This window comes from Pogoniulus pusillus, chromosome 10 (genome assembly GCF_015220805.1).
Source record: "Pogoniulus pusillus isolate bPogPus1 chromosome 10, bPogPus1.pri, whole genome shotgun sequence".
NCBI lineage: Eukaryota > Metazoa > Chordata > Aves > Piciformes > Lybiidae > Pogoniulus > Pogoniulus pusillus.
In genome coordinates this window covers 18,164,294-18,181,615 of record NC_087273.1, presented here as the reverse complement: position 1 = coordinate 18,181,615, position 17,322 = coordinate 18,164,294, and positions in this window count along the sequence as shown.

The window sequence follows — 17,322 nt, the reverse complement described above, 5'->3', positions numbered from 1 at the left end:
GCCTGGAGAAAAGAAGGCTTAGATGAGGCATTGGAATGTCCTTTCAGTATCAGAAGGGGGCCCACAGAAGGTCTGGGGAGGGACTATTTACAAGGTCTTGTAAACAGGATGAGGAGTAATGGATTTAAATTGGAAGAGGGGAGGTTTAAACTAGATGTTAGGAAGAAGTTTTTTCCAGTGAGGGTGGTGAGACACTGGCACAGGTTGCCCAGGGAAGTTGTGGCTTCTCTCTCCCTGGAGGTGTTCAAGGGCAGATTGGATGAGGCCTTTGTGGTGGAGGGGCTGCAGGTCCGAAATCAGAGCCCTCCCTATGCCTCTACATGCCTGGACATGCATTTTTGCCAGGACCCATGGTAGTAAACAGGTTGTGTAACACACGCACACCCAGTCTCTGTATCCCTGGGGTCTGCCCAGGTGATCCCCATATTTGGGAGGGTCCAGGCAAATAGCTTCTGTCTATTAAGGTAAAGTTTGGCTTACTACCAACCTAATTGGTCACTTGGGATGGCCAAAAGGGCCACGAATCTTGGCCCACAGTCTATAAAGAGGGGTGCAAAGGAGCACCACGTGTTCAGACTTAGCTGTTCAGAGTATTTAGACTCAACTGCTCAGACTCAGCTCTGGTCAGATCTGTTCAGACTCAGCTCTCTGTCCCTGCCTGCAGTGCAGCTCAGCTCTCTGATCCACATAGCATCATTCTGCTGCTCTGACTTTCTTGAAAAAGCCCAGACATGGAGTCTGGCCCTCACTTGCATGCTTTCCAAGGCTCAGACCTCTTGCATTGATTTCAACTCGCAGTTAACCTGTCTGTGTACCTTCAGAAGCAGAGCACATTCAAGCCTGCACCTGATACATATATGGGGAGCTGATAGCCCCCTAAGCCTAGAGCCAGCTGTGCATACTGGCCTGCTATTTTGCATTTATCTATGGAGCACAGACTCTCAGCTTTAGCCTGGTAAGAGGGAACAGGACGGCAGACCTTCTAGGTTGTCTGCAAACCCACAAACACAGCCTGCTAGCTGTGCAAGGACCGTGCTAGAAGCTACACGGGCAACATCCTTCTCCTGTTCCTGGAATCCTGCCAGCTGATCATCTCTGGACATGCAGCATCCAGAAGAACCAGCAGCATTGAGGCAGAGACCACCTCACGCCAGGAGAGAAGGTTAGAGAAACTTATTTACTCCAGAGACTGGGAACATTTATCATTTCTCCTCAAGCCGGGAAGATTCCAGCCCCACAAAGTCCGGACACTGGGCACAGGCTCTGACACAACCCCGGGAGGGTGATTAATAACTAAGGGCAACACATCTAAGTAAGCTTTGATTCCTTTGTAATATAAGTAACCTCTGCCTTAGAGCAGACACAGTTTTCAGCCCACCCTGCTGGGCAGACAGCATAGTCCTTAAGCAGCATTAAGCCTGAAGGAAATCTCTCTTTGTCTATAGTTGATAATTTGGCAATTATTAACCAAATCCCTGTACATATATATCATATCCTAATTGTTTTCATAACCTTGTACAAAGGAACTAATCAGTAGTTGGGGATGGCAAGAGTTTGTAAATATTAATTTAAATAAATATATCTTTATAAAAAATTAATACCACCTCCAATTAATTTCTCACCTCCCCCTAATAAGGGAGACTAAAGAAACCCCCTCCGCAACAGCCTTAAGCGACCTGTTCTAGTGAGACGTGTCCCTGTCTATGGCAGGAGGTTGGAACTACATGAACTTTGAGGTCCCTTCCAACCTAAAGCATTCTATGATTCCATATTCACCAAATGCTTACAAATGAACAGACTTGCTCAAAGACTGTCAGCTGTCACTTCCTCTAATTTTCATTTCATGCTTATCATCGCAATTTGAGCTGTAACAATTCACAGATCAACTACTGAACAAACAGCTAAGGTTTCCTTTGTTCCAAATCTAGCCCATCCAATTCTTTCTGGTGTTCTTCCATCTGCTGCAAAAGTAATATTTTCAGTGTTTACAAAATCATGTACAAGTCTCAATACATCAGGTGTTTGACCGGGTTTGTTCCTTCCTTGTCTTTTACAGTACAAGCCTGATGGAAAAATCAACCTCAAATAGACTGCAAGTTTTTGTAGAATACAAAATATTGGTCTAATACAAAACTATACTAAATAACATTTAAGACTGTAGAGTTTTGGTAGCAGAGTAGGGTGCTGCTAATGAGGCCAAGGCTGAGCCAGTCAGCACCTCTGTGATAATAAAGAGGGAAAAACTTGTTGGGCAAGTCCCTTTGCTTTGGGAGCTCTTTAGTGTTGGGAAGGAATGAGATGTGGTAGCGAGAACCACTCACACGTGGAGGTCAGTAAGGCCGGAGAGGGAAAGGCATGCTGGAGCAGCCATTACCCTTCAGCCCATGGTGCAATGACAGGCTGAGCCCCTGCAGTCCTGATCAACACTGCACAGGAATCCCACCTGGACCCTGTGCAAGGCTCCACAGAAGAGCAGCAGAACACTCCTACAGAAGTCCCTGACTCTGAGGGAAGCCCAGACCTGAAAGACCTGTAACTTGGAGTACTGCAGCACATGGAAGGAAGCCACAGGAAAGACTCTCCTGTGGAGAGATGCGATGTTTCTGCATCTGAGAGCTACAAATTGCCCCACTCTGGAGGAAGAAGAAACAACAGAGAAAGCACAGACCACAGTCTGCATTCCCTGTCCTCCTGTGTTGCTGGTGTAGACGAGTAGCAGACCCAAGCTTTGGATAAAGGGAGGGGTGGAGGGAAGGTGTGCTTACGATCAGTTTATTTATCAGTTGAGGTCAGTTGTATTTGTCATTGTCCTACTCTGCCTCTACTGGTGAATTGGTGGTGGTTTTGTTCAAATTGGTTTTGTGTCCCCAATTCAAGTCTCATCATTTGCCCGCTACTGTAACAGGCAAGTGAGCCCTCCCTACCCTTTATCTTGACCTTTGAGCCTTTTGTTGTTTTTTCTTGTCCCTGTCCCACTGATGTGGGTTAGGAATGAATGAGCAACTGAGTAGTTCTTTATTTCTGTCTGGGTGAGCTTATACCACAACACTTTTCCATTTCTTTAGACATTGATTTTACAGTAAAAGATTACAACTCACGAATGTAAGTATACTAACAGTACATATGGAAAAGCTGACTGAATGAGTAAGAAAACTCAATTTTCCTTCGTTAGGCTTGAACTTTTTGGCTTGCCCTCTCACTAGTTTTTATCATGTTCTTTTCAGCTCCTTCTCGAGAACATTTATGAACTCATTCGTTGTACCCATCCCTGCAACTCTTGCACATTTTCAGCCACTCTTATTTAACATTCCTAGAAAGCTACATTCTGGTTGTACAGAAGCCAAGAACTAAATTTTTAAGTCAATGACAATTATGCTTCTTTACAGTAGAATCATTATTCAAGGCTAGGGGCTTCTCTGATTAAAAAAAAACCTAATCTTAAAAGTACTTTCTTATGTCCTTAAGGGTTATTTTTTAAGTTTTACTAAAAGGAAAGAAGACAAAACATTAACAAATAGCTATGATATTCTTCAGTTTAAGTTATTTTCAACTATTTGTTAAGCATTAATTGACAACCAATGTCTCCTCATAATTTGCTCTAGTACTTTAATGCTGATAGGGAGAGGCTTCATAATAATGGGACTAACTTTTACAAAGCTCTGCCAGACCTCTTTGTTAATAGTGATGATATTTCAGTTCACAAGGAACATGATTTCAATACCCATGCAGTGATAATGCAGGTGAAAAAGAGATCTATTCAAGTCTAGCTATTGAAGCGGCAAAGTGTGTTGAAGAGTTCTAACAGGGCTTATTCTTTTTTTCATGAAGGATTAACTAGAAAATGGAACCCTGCAGTAAGATTTTTAATTTTTTGTTTTCCTCTTGAAAGACTTTTTTCCTCCAAGATTTTATATCCTGTATCATGAACTTCACTGCAGGCAACATCTTTTCCAAATGAGGAAACCTTGTAGTGGCCTTCCAGTATCCAAAGGGGGCCTACATGAGGGCTGGGAAGGGACTATTGACAAGGTCTTGTACTGACAGGACAAGAAGAAATGGGTTTAAAGTGGCAGAGGGAAGATTGAAAGTGGATGTTAGGAAGAAGTTCTTTCCAGTGAAGGTATTGAGACACTGGCACAGGATGCCCTGGGAGGCTGTGGCTGCTCCCTCCCTGGAGGTGTTCAAGGCCAGGTTGAATGAGGCCTTGAGCAACCTGTTCTAGTGCGAGGTGTCCATGCCTATGGTGGAGGGTTGGAACTGAATAATCTTTGAGGTCTCTTCTAACCTAAACCATTCTATGATTCTATAGTTCTATGGAATAGTGGATGGGACAACTCTCAGGAGACGTGAGACTATGGGGGGGCAGGGAGGGAGGGGTTGGAACTAGGTGATCTTGGAGGCCCCTTCTAAGTTAAATCATTCTATGAGTCTATGATTTGTCACTAATGTACTCACGAAAATTGATAGTCATTGACCATTTATCACTTTTTGAAATATGAAGTCTAACCCTTAAATATCAGTGAATAATTTAATTTTCTTTCAATTAATAATGCAAAATAAGCTATTTCTCTGTTATTGGTTCCGTTTCCTTTTGTCTTACAATCCACTTTTATTTCTAAAACTTTTAATATTCCCCAATATTCATTAGTAAAGACATTGTCCATTTTCTTGGTTTCTGATGCAGATTTTGCTCTGGTGATCACATTTCGTCGTTCCTCAGAAAAAGGCATTTTAATAGGATTTCTTGAAGGCAGTAAGATCTGTTCTTTTAGGTACAGCACAGTATTGATTCAGGATCTTTGAATACAACTGTTACATGTTTCAGTTTATGACTGGGAAGGTGAGTGGTGTGTGTATAGTGATGTACAGAAATGACAAAATGTGGTTTTCATTTCAAGGGAAACATCCTGCATTGAGCATTTAGCTCAGCTAGCGAAATCCTGACACCACTTTTAACTGCTTTATAAATTTGTCTGTGTCAAATGACATTTTTCATACTCTGTTTTACTTATTCTGAATTATTTATGTTAAATTACATCAATAAGAGGTTTAAAATGAATGGCAATGAGGTTCCCATGGAATAATCAGACATCTGTTGTTGTTTTTCACTCAAAGGCAATGTTCTAACCTTAACTTTTCAGAAATGATATTCCAGAGAAAGTTGAATTTTTTTAACCTCATAAGAAAAAACATAGATTGAGATGTGAATATATTATTCTGAGATTACAGTCCAATGAATTCAGACTGTGACTAAAAGGATGTTACTTCTTTCTCTGTGGATTGTGATTGAAAATGTGTCTTGAGAAAAGGTTGCTCATAGCTGTTGAAGCAGAGGACACTCAATTTGAGCACAATTATTCTGTAAACTTTTCTCCTTTTGCTGCTACTCATTGCAACCCTAAAAGCTTGAGTTTGTTTTCAGTAGCTTTTCTTTGCCATCACCTGAAACTGAGCACATCATCATCTGATATCACCTAAGTATTAAACATCTTGAGGTAAATTATATTTGCTTGTTTTGGCTTCTTTTCCCAAGGAAAATGTAGATTTCTTCCAAGTCACTTTGACAGTACGGAAAGTATACATGCAACAGGTACCTGTATCCAGAATTGATAAGGTACTAGAGAGAGAGCAAGAGATTCTTAGGAGAATTCATGTAATCTAATAACATTTCTATGGAAGTTTATTAGGAAAAAAAGAAAAAAAAGTAAAAATCAAACCCAACCAAACCAAAAAATCCCCAAACATATAGAAGCTATCTGAGCTATCTGCAGTCCTTGTGCCCTTCTCTCTTCTCACCAACACACAGTGGAACACAATGTTTTTAGACTCCTTTTGGATGTGGAAAAGATTTTTATTGCATCCAAAAATGCATGCCAACATAAAATAAAAATATACTCGGTTAGCACAGTAGGATACTCTTTTAATGTAATGCAGATTTTGCTTATTAAAGGTCAGTTTCTTTCTCAGAAAGGTGCATGAGCTCACCCCTAGACTGACCCCCACTCCCTCTCTGAGAATTGGCTCTGCAAAACTGAGTAACCGTGAAATCAATACTAAATCAGGTACAGCGAGCATTTTCACAAAGTCAGGCAAATATAAACAATTTTTTTTCATTAACACATTGATACCTAGATATAGGAACTAAGTTCCCATTTGGTAACAATGTCTGGCCCACAAACGTTTGCCTGCTAAATATCAGCAGTGAAAAAAATATTAGCCTTTTAAATTATTTTTTTCACAAGGGTCATTATGCATCAAACGATGCTGTTTCACAGCAGAAACCTTCCAAATGCTGCTGGTATAATTCCTCTGGAGCTCAGATGGCTTGCACTTCAGCACTCTATTCTGCCATTATAGCAGTCAGTGGATAAGTTCATGTTTTGCTCAATCTCCAAAGTGCACTCCCAGCACAGAAAAAAAACCCACTCACAACTGAAATGCGACCTCTGTGCCTTCTTGCACTTACCATCCCGTTGGGTTTTGGAGACTAAATGTATGGGTTTTCTTAGCTCAAGCCTATGAGATACACCTGTGACCTTCAGAGCTCATCTGCAGTGGTTTTTGTGAAAAAAAATTAACTCCCAGGAGAAATTGAATGAAATTCAACAATGTTAAGTATAGAGTCTTGAATCTGGGAAAGAACAACCCCAGAGACCAGTATAGGTTGTGGACTGACCTGATGCAAGGCAGCAAAGGGGAAAAGGATTTGGAGGTCCTAGTGGATGGGAGGTTGACCATGAGCCAGGTCAAACTAATGGCCAGGAGGAGCAATGTCATTCTGGGCTGGATTTAAAGGGCTGTAGTTAGTAGGTTGAGAGAGGTTCTCTTGCTCCTCTGCTCTGCCCTGGTGTGGCAGCATCTGGAGTGCTGTATCCAGTTCTGGGCCTCCCAGTTCAAGAGGGACATAGAACTGCTTGAGACAGTCCAACACAGAGCCACAAATATGATGAAGGGAATGGAATATCTCTGTTATGAGGAGAGCCTGAGGGAGCTGGGGCTGTGCTGCTTGGAGAAGAGGAGACTGAGAGGTGACCTCATCAATGTTTATCAATATGTGCAGGGTAAGTGTCAGGAGGCTGCAGCCAGGCTCTTCTAGGTGATGCCCAATGACAGGACAAGGGACAATGGATACAAGCTGAGGCATAGTGAGTTTGACTTAAACATGAGGGGGAATTTTTTCATTGTGAGAGTGACAGGACCCTGGCATAGGCTTCCCAGGGGGGTTGCGAAGTCTCCTTCTCTGGAGATATTCAAAACCTGCCTGGATGTGTTTGTTCCAGTGTGATTGGGTATAGGAGATCCTGCTCTGGCAGGGGGGGTGGACTGAATGAGCTTTCCAAGTCCCTTCCAGCCCCTGACACTCTATGATTCTATTATTTATGCAAGGAGCTGCCAGCTGTTTAGGAAGATGAGGATGTGTGCTGTCAGTATCATATGGTGGCACCTACCAAGTAACCCACCTACAAACTCACTTCCTCGCTCCACAACCTCTCTCTATATATATATATATAATTTCTTGCTAATAGGAAGCTTAGACTTGATTGAATGCTAAAACTAAGGGTAATTATGCATGTAACCACTTTCAGAACTTAGTTTTCAAGGGAAAAAAAAAAAGAAAAAAAGAATCAGAAAGTCTTAGCTGATACCAGAACAGAGACTTGTTAAAAGAAACTCTTTGGTTTCCAGAACTAAGGGGATACAAAATTAACTGCTGTAGAATGAGGCACTGGAAAAAAAACTATGTTCATGGACTGCATAATTTAAAAGATTGTGCAATTAAGGATCTGTATAATCCTTCATAACATTCTAACAGCAATTTCCATAAAACCCATAAACTAGATGGTAGCATATCGATATTAGGCCAGCATTTATGGCTTTTCTTATTATTGCACTGTTATTTTCACACCATTATTAACAGAACCAATGCTAAACAAGCACAGCTGTGAGTAGTAGTAAGCATTTCCATGACATTCTGCAGAAGTCCTCCATGTGCTTCAGAGTATAGAATCATAGACTTATAGAATGGTTTAGGTTGGAATGGACCTCAAAAATCATCCAGTTCCAACCCCACGCCATAGGCAGGGACACCTCCCACTAGAACAGGTTACTCAAGGCCTCATCTAACCTGCCCTTCAACACCTCCAGGGAAGGAGCAGCCACAACTTCCCTGGGCAACCTGTGCCAGTGTCTCACCACCCTCCCTGGAAAGAACTTCTTCCTAACACTCAGTTCAAATCTCCCCTCTGCCGGTTCAAACCTATTACTCCTCATCCTATTAGTACAAGACCTTGCAAATAGCTTCCAGGATGATCTGTTCCATTATCTCCCCAGGTGCAGAGGTGAGGCCAACAGTACCATAATTTTCAGGGTTGTCTTTTTTATCCTTTTTAAAAATGGGGGCAATGCATCACTTCTTCCTGTCTCTAGAGACTTCACCTGATTTCCAGGACTTTTCAAATGTTATGGAGAGTGGTTTTGCAAATACATTCTTTCTGGATTCTGGAATGCATCTCATCAGACCCCACTGATTTATGCATGTTCGAGTTCCTCAGGTGATGCTGAGCTTGTTCTTCCCTTGCAATGGGAGGAACTTTACCACACTGGTCCACACCTAGTGGTCAGTCAACTCTGGAGGAGGATTGAGCAAGATTGCCAGTGAAGTCTAAGATAAAAAAGTTATCGAGTACCTCAGCCTTCTCCTAGTCTGTTGCCAGCAGCTCTCCATTCTCACTCCTCAGAGAGGGAATGCTTTCTTTAACCTTCCTTTGCTGGTTAATGTACTCATAAAACCCCTTTTTGTTATTCTTCATATCCCTTGATGGATTCGGCTCCAGCCATGCCTTGGCCTTCCTGACCTCAGCTCTACACAACCAGTTCCTACCCCACTGCCAGGAGGGCTCCCTGCTTCCACTGTCTGTGCAGTTCTCTCTTGCTCTTTATTTTGACCAGCAGGTCTCTATTCAGGCATGCCAGTCTCTTTCCTTCCTTGCCTTATCTTGTATGCACAGGGCGAGCGTGCATTACAGACTACATTGCTTACCCATGTCATTATCTTAATGTCATTTACAAAAGGAAAAGACAATGAGCAAGAAGCAATGGGTATCAGGGATGGGAATGGAAGTAGAATCTTACTCCCACCTTGAATTTATAGGAAAATAAAAGTTATAGAAGTGCTTGTCAGCCAGAATCGGCAATGACCTTAGTACTGCTTAGTCTACACTGGACATGTAATAGATAGAGATCCTGGATAAAGCTTTGCAGTTATGCAAAGCTTCTACCTTCAGATATTTTATCTACATGACATATCAGGCCTAAAAACTGAACTCTTCCAAATGGTATTTTTCTTTCAGGGGGAAGGTACTAAAACAATCTGAATCAAATTGAGGAGGGAATGGAGAAAAGTAATCCTACTACATTTATCTGAACTTGTTGAGAACTTATTGATCCCATTTTTAGTTTTCAATTGTATACTGCAGGATTAAAGGTAGACAACAATTTACTGGAAAAAAAAAGATATTCCACATGGAGAAGGCTTCGCTTGAAATCTTATTTTACAGCTGAAGAGAAAATAGGAGGAAAAGAGGGAAAAATAAACTGCTAGCAAAAAATATCAGACATACTCTGGACTAGATCTGTGTGTGTATGTGTATTTCCTGTGAAGAACAAAGGAAAGCACATCTACTAATGTTAAGAAATAGACTCTTCAGTAGGTTCCTAGTTGCCTCACTCATAACCAAAAGAGAGGTGCTAGATTAACTTTAAAAAGACATAAAAACTTTCTGCTAATGAAACAGCAACAGCAGCAGAAAAAATGCTGAGAAAATATGTACAGTCCTGGGCCTCCAACACAAGAAGGGCATGGAACTGTTGGAGGGATTCCAGAGGAGGTGACAAAGATGCTCAGAGCACTGCAGCAGCTCTGCTATGAGGACAGGCTACTAGAGTTGGGGGTCTACAGACTGGAAAAGAGAAGACTTCAAGGAGTCCTAAGAGTGGCCTTCCAGTATCAGAAGGGGGCTACAGGAGGGACAGGGAGGGAATATTGACAAGGTCTGGTAATAACAGGATGACGAGTAATGGGTTTAAACTGGCAGAGAGGAGATTTAAATTTGGATGTTTGGAAGAAGTTCTTTCCAGTGAGGGTGGTGAGAGTAGCAAAAGCTCTCTAAGCTTTTGCTATATTGTGTAGTTTTAAGTGCCTCACATTCAAGCCAGAAGCATCAAAAAACCAAAACAATCTTTCAGTCCCATGGGAAGATTTCTCCCTGGGGTAAGTGAAAGGTAAACACTGGCCATGTTTCCTTTTCACTTGGCCTTGCTTTCCAGACAACAGGGTATTGTTTTGGTTAAGTAGAAACGACTTTCTTAGGCCTGCCCAGCACCTGCAGGTGGGCTGGCCTGAGGAGTGGTCTTTATATTGTTTGAGTAATGTTATCCAATTATATAAGTTGCTTACTGTCTTTTACCAATGTATGTGAACAACGTAAAAGTGGTCTGAATTGTGGGCTAGTCCTATTTTGGAACATTATAAAAATGGTGGACAGGCCAGGATCGAGGCCCTTGCCCTTGCGCTCTTCCCTTGCCTTTTGCCTTTTGCTCTTTTGCCCTGGATCTCACCCTCGCTCCTGTCCTTCCCCGGACTTAACAACAACAAACTGCTCGCCGATCTAGCCTCGCCTCGGGCGGACCCCGAGTCGCAGAGGCTAAAGCCTGCATGCCTGGACCCTCATCGGGAGAAAGGGACTCCCTGCCAAGCTACAGACTGTGAGTAGCTGACTGACGAATTATTAACTCAAACCAGAGACTCAAAAGAACTAGACTCTTTAAACATCATAGACTCTTTAAATTGCCATTTTCGGAAATGTTACTTTGACCTCAATCAAAAAGAATTCACAGTGGTGGTGTAGTTTCGGGAAGAGGGAATTCACATTCTTTGCAATAAATCACTGATAAAATAGTCAACGCCTCGCGTATTTCCCCCATAAATTCTGCCGCGAAACTGCGTTCCACGACACACAGGTTGCCCAGAGAAGTTGTGGCTGCTCCTTCCCTGGAGGTGTTCAGGGCCAGGTTGGATGAGGCCTTGAGCCACCTGTTCTAGTGGGAGGTGTCCCTGCCTATGGCATGAAGTTGTAGCTGGATGATCTTTGAGGTCTCTTCCAACTTAAAACATTCTATGATTCTATAGTTCTATGAAATAGTGGATGGGACAACTCCCAGGAACAAATAAGGAAAGGGAAGGAAAGGATAAAGTCCTGAGGAACTTAGTTGATTTAGGACAGGTCTGCATTATGCTGCAGAGCTAGTAATGAGTCAACTCTACCTTGATGAATTAAATGTCACAGCCAAGGAGTATGCACAACACACCATTTTTACATATACATGTTACTACCAGACCTCAGTCCCTCAAAAGATGAAAATTCACAGGATCACAGCATGTCAAGGGTTGGAAAGGACTGAAAGAGGTCATCAAGCCCAACACCCCTGCCACAGCAGGACCATACAATCTAGTTCAGGTAACACAGAAACACATCCAGACAGGCCTTGAAAATGTTCAGAGAAGGAGACTCCACAAACTCTTTGGGGAGCCTGTTCCAGTGGTCTGGGTCCCTTGCAGGAAAGAAGTTCCCCTTTGTGTTGAGCTGGAACCTCTTGTGCTGCAACTTACATCCATTGCTTCTTGTCCTGTCACAGACAGCAAGTGAGCAGAGCCTGTTCCCCTAGTCCTGACCCCCAGCCCTCAGATATCTATAAACATTTATAGAAGTCACTCTCACTCTTCTCTTTTCCAGACTGAAAAAACCCTGGTCCCTCAGTCTCTCCTCATCAGGCAGTGTTCCATTCCCCTAATCATCCTCATATCCCTCTAATGGACATTCCCCATCAGATCCCTGCCCCTCTTAAACTGAGGAGCCCAAAACTGAACCCAATATTCAAGACAGGGCCTCACCAGGACAGAGTAGAGCGGGAGGAGAACATGAGCCAGCAGTGTGCCCAGGTGGCCAAGAGAGCCAGTGGCATCCTGGCCTGCATCAGGAATGGTGTGGTCAGCAGGAGCAAGGAGGTCATTCTGCCCCTGTACTCTGCACTGGTTAGACCACACCTTGAGTACTGTGCTCAGTTCTGGGCCCCCCAGTTTAGGAAGGACATTGAGATGCTTGAGCGTGTCCAGAGAAGGGCGACGAGGCTGGTGAGAGGCCTTGAGCACAAGCCCTACGAGGAGAGGCTGAGGGAGCTGGGATTGTTTAGCCTGGAGAAGAGGAGGCTCAGGGGTGACCTTATTGCTGTCTACAGCTACCTGAGGGGTGGTTGTGGCCAGGAGGAGGTTGCTCTCTTCTCTCAGGTGGCCAGCACCAGAACGAGAGGACACAGCCTCAGGCTGAGCCAGGGGAAATTTAGGCTTGAGGTGAGGAGAAAGTTCTTCACTGAGAGAGTCATTGGACACTGGAATGGGCTGCCCGGGGAGGTGGTGGAGTCGCCATCCCTGGAGCTGTTCAAGGCAAGATTAGATGTGGCACTTGGTGCCATGGTCTAGCCTTGAGCTCTGTGGTAAAGCGTTGGATTTGATGATCTATGAGGTCTCTTCCAACCCTGATGATACTGTGATACTGTGAGAACCTCTCTTGATCTGGTGGACACAAATCAGTCTGATTTTTTAAAGGGTGTTAACCTTTCAAGTCAATACTGTCATGATAAAGTAGGCATAGACTGCTCAGGAATAATATTCTGTTTTGAAGATGCATTTATTGAAGCAGAAATCAGAAAATTAAAGTAATTAACTAAAAAAAAAATTATATGCTTAAAAGCAAATTGCTGATTTAAAACTCCCAAGGTGCAAGATTTGCCCTTGCATTTTGAAGCAGCAATTCCAGAATTAAAAGGTGATCACGTATTACTTCTCTCAAAATGTGCAGTTTGACTATCCCTATTGTTTCATTTAGCAATTCTGTCACAGATGTCTGAAACTGTTAATTTATTTATATATTTATTTTTATCTCCTACGTACAGAGAAGTCATTTACATAACTCACTTCCCCAGAACACAATTCAGCAGCAAAATGTGGTTCTGAAGGGAAAGAAACTATTTTCAGCACTTCAAACAAACTGTAAAGCTACTTATAAGAAGGCAATGAAACTTCTGAAGTAGACACCAAGATTCACCTCAACAAAACTGATCCATACTCTTCATATATCATTCCTGAATTTTCTGCCCAATGTGAAGGAAAAAAAAACCTAAACCCAACCAATCAACCAAACAAACCATCAAAGAAAGTCCCAAAACCACCAGTAGTTATAATAAATATTAAGTGGGGAAAACAAACAAACAAAAAAATTAAAACAGTGTACCAAGTCCTCTTTTGATAATCCTGCTTAGAGCTGTATCACAAATTAGTAGAGTACTTGCCTGACAAGCATGTAACACTTTATTGTATACCATTGGCACAAGTTCGAAAGATAGAAGAATAATGAAAACAAACAAACAAACAAACAACAAACAAAACAAAGCCAAACAAACCCAAAGTAGCATCAACTGCTTTTGCTAATCCTCCCTTGCAGAAGCAATGGACACCTTGTGTAACTATAAGCAAGAAACTTGGTCTTGGTTGATGAAAAGTTCAACATGAGCTGGCAATGTGTGTGCACAGCCCAGACAGCCAACCATGTGCTGGGCTGCAGCAAGAGCAGCATGGCCAGCAAGGCAAGGGCCAGAGTCCTGCCCCTTTACTCTGCTCTCCTGGGACCCCACCTAGAGTACTGTGTGCAGTTCTGGAGGACCTAAAACAAGAAGGACGTGAAACTGTTGGAGCCAGTCCAGAAGAGGCCACAAAGATGCTCAGAGGGCTGCAGCAGCTCTGAGGACAGAGTGATAGAGTTGGGGCTCTGCAGTCTGGAGGAGAGAATGCTTCAAGGAGACCTTGGAGTGGCCTTCCAGTACCTGAAGGAGTCTACAGGAGGGATGGGGAGAGACTATTTACAAGGTCTTGTAATGTCAGGACAAAGAGTAATAGGTTTAAACAGGAAGAGAGGAGATATAAACTGGATGTTAGGAAGAAGTTATTTGCAGTGAGGGTGGTGAGATGCTGGCACAGGTTGCCCAGGGAGATTGTGGCTGCTTCCTGCCTGGAGGTGTTGAAGGGCGGGTTGGATGAGGCCTTGAGTGACCTGTTCTAGTGGGAGGTGTCCCTGCCTATGGCAGGGCATTGGAAGTGGATGATCTTTGAGGTCACTTCCAACCCAAAGCATTCCATGATTCTATGATTCTATGAACTGCTCATCTGCTTGAGGAAAGAAAAACAGCTGCAGAAAAGAGCCTGCACACCTCAAGCAGGAAGAAGAAGGAAGTGATGTACCTCCTCCAGAAAATCATCTTGGTTCATTTATTTTGGGGTAAATGAGTAGGGAAAAGAAAAAAAAAAAAAAACCCAAAACTTCTTGGTTTTTTTTTTTAAGTGACCCACTCCATGAGAGGCTTTAGGACTGGCAGACTGAATGAAAACACGAATTTATAGTAATTCTCAATTGCTCCCTACATCTTAGCAGAATAAAGAAAACACAGAGTACATACATGCCTTCATACTGTCATTAAACAATCTTCAACCCTCATGTTTTCTTTCAGGGTTCTATAATGTTATACATCTAATGTTGTAGTGGTTTTGGAGTTACACACACACACACTAAATTAACCAGACTAGCTCAGCCAGCTGGAATTTAAGGAATGAAACTTTATATTCACAGCTTAGCACAATTCACAAGTATATATACACAATATATTACAGTTATGTACAACTATATACAGTTGTATACAAGTTAAGAGTAATACAAAAATGCAAGACCTCTCCCAGCAGCCAGAGTGCCCAGGAGGGGCTCTTAACCATCTTTCTACCTTCTTTCCACCCTTTCTACCCCCTCTCTTGTCTCAGAATCTCCCTTATGTGCAGGGTGAGCTGGAAAGGTCAGTGAGAGGCGTTAGAAGCAAAATGGTTAGTTGGGAATATGCAGGTTCAGGCAGAAGAGTTAATATGGTGACAGCCAGGCAGAGACTGACTTTATCTTTGTTTAGGTCCTTGTTTTTATATGGCTTAGCAGAAGGAATGGGTAATACAGACATCACTATGTTTTCTTCTCACAGCCAATAATCTAATTTCTCTCATTAAAATATTCCAATTCAAACCAGCACACACATACACAAACTGTAGGAGAAAATTGTGCATGTAACACCAAGTTTTTGATTTTCAAATTATGGCTTCATATCTACTAGGGAAACATGGTAATATGTAACTTTTAAGATCCAGAAGGCAGGTGTAGAGTATGTTCAGCAGATCAAGTGAGGTTCTCTTCCTACTCTACTCTGCACCTGGCAGAGTATTCCACCTGGAATATTGCATCTGGTTTTGGACTCCCCAGTTCAAGAGGGACAGAGATCTACTGGAGAGAGCCCAGCGGAGGCTACAAAGGTGTTTAAGGGACTGGAATAGGACAAGGGACAGTGGATGGAAACTACAACACAGGAAGCTCCACCTCAACATGAGGGAGAACTTCTTTAAGGGTCACAGAGCCCTGGAACAGGCTCCCCAGAGAGGTTGTGGAGTCTCCTTCTCTGGAGACTTTCAAACTCTTTCTGGATGCATTCCTGTGTGACCTGAGCTAGATTCTGTGATCCTGCTCTGACAGGATGGTTGGACTCCAATGTCTCCAAATGTCCCTTCCAACACCAAACATCCTGCGATCCTGTAATATTTAATATCATGTATTTGAAAACAGAATTATTTCTTCAAACTAATTAGTAATACATATTCATTGAGAGGAGCATACACCATGTATACACACATACTAGAAACATCTGTAATTTCCAGGTTTACCTAAGAATAGCAGGTGCAGGACAATTTCAGTTTTCACATGTAATTCCAAAATACCACAGCTTGATTATTTCATTCATGCTTGTCAACAGAATAACAAGTCCACCATTCCAGAAAAAAGGAAATAAAGACAAAGAGAAAGACTACTTTCCTTTACATCTGCTGAGCTGAATTTTAAAAATGGAGTATTTGTTGGTTTTTTGTTTGTTTTCAGTGAGAGAACATTAGGCATTCTGAAACAGGGTGTGAAAGGACATCTAGTATGACACACTATGTAACAAAACAGGTTGTGCCATGAAAGAGAGACATTTCAAACCTCCAGAGCTAAATTATATAACTTTCATTTCATTATGGAGTTAATGATAAACAATTTTTTCAAGCAGTCTTACTCATTAGGTATCATTTAGTAAATGTCAGAGTTATATAAGATTTTCCCATCTCTATTAAAAGGGACAAGTCAACTGAGGTGCTCTTCAAATTGGTACTAATGTATCTTTCTCATATTTTTTCATGGTTATGTTTAAGGGAAGTTAGGTTCTGCAAGAGTAGAAAGAGGTACACTGAGTATCTATCAGCTAAGGCTACAGAGGTCACAAAGCAGTAGTTCTAGTATGAAAATTGCTAAATACAGATTAGAAATGAAACACAGCATCTGAATCTTGCTTTGAGAAATTATTAGTAAAGTAGAAAAGGACAATTGAAAAGATTTTTTCTATTGAATTTTAACAATTCTGTTCCCTTGCAAAACCAGGAAGATATATATTAAAAAAAAAAAAATTGTGTAAATTAAAGGAACAGATGGAGTAGAGAAAGGATGGGTAAAGTTGACAGGGACATAGGAGAGGAGCACAAAAGCAGAGCAGCACAAGGTCAAGCATGTCAGCAGACAAGAGATGGTAAGAAGAATTCACCACATGCAGCAAATGTCTAGTCCAGATTTTGGAATTTCACAGAGTTTCAAGAGCCACACCATTCTTCTTCAGCCTTGGTGATACTGTGATTCTTCTGTTGCCTAAGAAATAGCTTTAGGTCTCAGTGGAAAAACATACTCCTTGTTACTGATACTGAGATATTAATGCATACAAAGGACAATAAAATTACTGACCTTTTTATCTTACACAGAGACTTCTGCTCTGTTAACTATTGAGAACATTACTGCAGTCAAGTACTACTTTGGAAGCCTGGACTTCACTCCACAAAGCTGCCACTTAATAATGGGTAAGTATCCGGATTGAAGTTAACATTGGGTGTATTAATCCATTTGGAGAGGCTGCTGCTGGTCTCTGCTCACAGGTAACTTGAGAGAGAACAAGTGGGAATGGCCTCACACTGAGACTGGGTAGATTTATATTGGACATTAGGAAAAAATGTTTTTCATGGAGAGAGTGGTCAGGGACTGCAATGAGCTGCCCAAGGGTGTGGTGGAGTCACCAACTCTGTCTGTGCTTAAGGGAGTTTTGAATGTG